The sequence below is a fragment of the Parus major genome, chromosome 27 (genome assembly GCF_001522545.3).
Source record: "Parus major isolate Abel chromosome 27, Parus_major1.1, whole genome shotgun sequence".
In the NCBI taxonomy this organism is placed as follows: Eukaryota; Metazoa; Chordata; class Aves; order Passeriformes; family Paridae; genus Parus; species Parus major.
Genome location: NC_031796.1, coordinates 1,069,615 through 1,070,629, shown reverse-complemented (window position 1 = coordinate 1,070,629; position 1,015 = coordinate 1,069,615). Strand labels below are relative to the sequence as shown.

Below are 1,015 nucleotides of genomic sequence, written 5' to 3'. Positions count from 1 at the left end.
ACAGTGTGCACAGCGGGGTGAAATGCAGAGGTGTGCAAAGCTGTGAGAGCATTAAGAGAATGAAAGAGTGCAGGGTTGTGGGAGAGCATGCAGAGATGTACAAGAGCGTGCACAGGTGTGCAAGTGTGTGTACAGGTGTGCCACGCTGCGGGAGAGCACGCACAAGCGTGCAGGGAGCGTGGGAGTGCGTGCACGGCTGTGCGAGAGCGTGCAGGGATGTGCAAGAGAGTGCACAGGTGTGCGAGGCCGTGGCAGCGTAGAAAGTGTGTAAGAGATGCGTTCAGGGTTGTGCAAGAGCGCACACAGGTGTGTGCAGAGGTGTGCAAGGCTGTGTGAGTGTGCACAGGTGTGGGTGGGTGTGCAAATGCACACCCGGGGTTCGAGGCTGTGTGAGAACATGCCCAGGGCTGTGAGCGTGCAGCAAAGCACAAACACACACAGGGGGCTCCCCCAACCTTTGGGGCAGGGCTGGGGGGGCTCCCCAAGAGGTGGGGGGAGCCCGGTGGGGAGGGGGTGCAGAGGGCAGCCCCTCACCATCCAGGGAAGCCCCTCGGGAGCTGCACTCGGGAGCCAGGCTGAGCCCTGACGTGTTCATTGCACGGCTGAACACCCCCAAATCTGGGGCTGGGGGTGACTCTTGGTGAGGGGGGCATCCTATGGGGTGGGGGTGACTTACGGGGTAGGTGGTGACTTACGGGGTGGGGGGCGCCGGGGGTCCAGGAGATCCCTCCTCTGCGAGCTCTGCTGTGGCAAAGACACGTTGTAGGGGGTGTCAGGGCACGGGCAGCACCGATGGGCACCCCCCGACCCCCCCCCAGCCCCCCGTGACGGGGACACCGAAGCACGACGGCGGCAGCACCCCCGGCTCTCGGTGCCCACCCCGTTCCACATCCCACGGATAACCAGCACCCATCCAGCGCCACGGATGGGGGGCCCTGCTCACAAACCCCCCCCCGTGACCCCCCGGTGACCCTCCCGGCTCGGAGGGGTGTGAGGGGCGCGGGGGGCCTCAGCC

The 1,015-nt window shown here is 65.4% G+C and overlaps 1 protein-coding gene across 1 annotated transcript in view; it reads right to left on the bottom strand.

Moving 5' to 3' along the window:
• THRA (thyroid hormone receptor alpha) overlaps positions 1-787 on the bottom strand; it is a 7,664-nt gene extending 6,877 nt beyond the window's left edge. Inside the window, exon 1 of the mRNA XM_015651423.3 lies at positions 696-787. The gene's annotated coding sequence lies outside the window, so the exon portion shown is untranslated. The remainder of the gene's footprint in view (positions 1-695) is intronic.
• Positions 788-1,015: the final 228 nt, after the last annotated feature.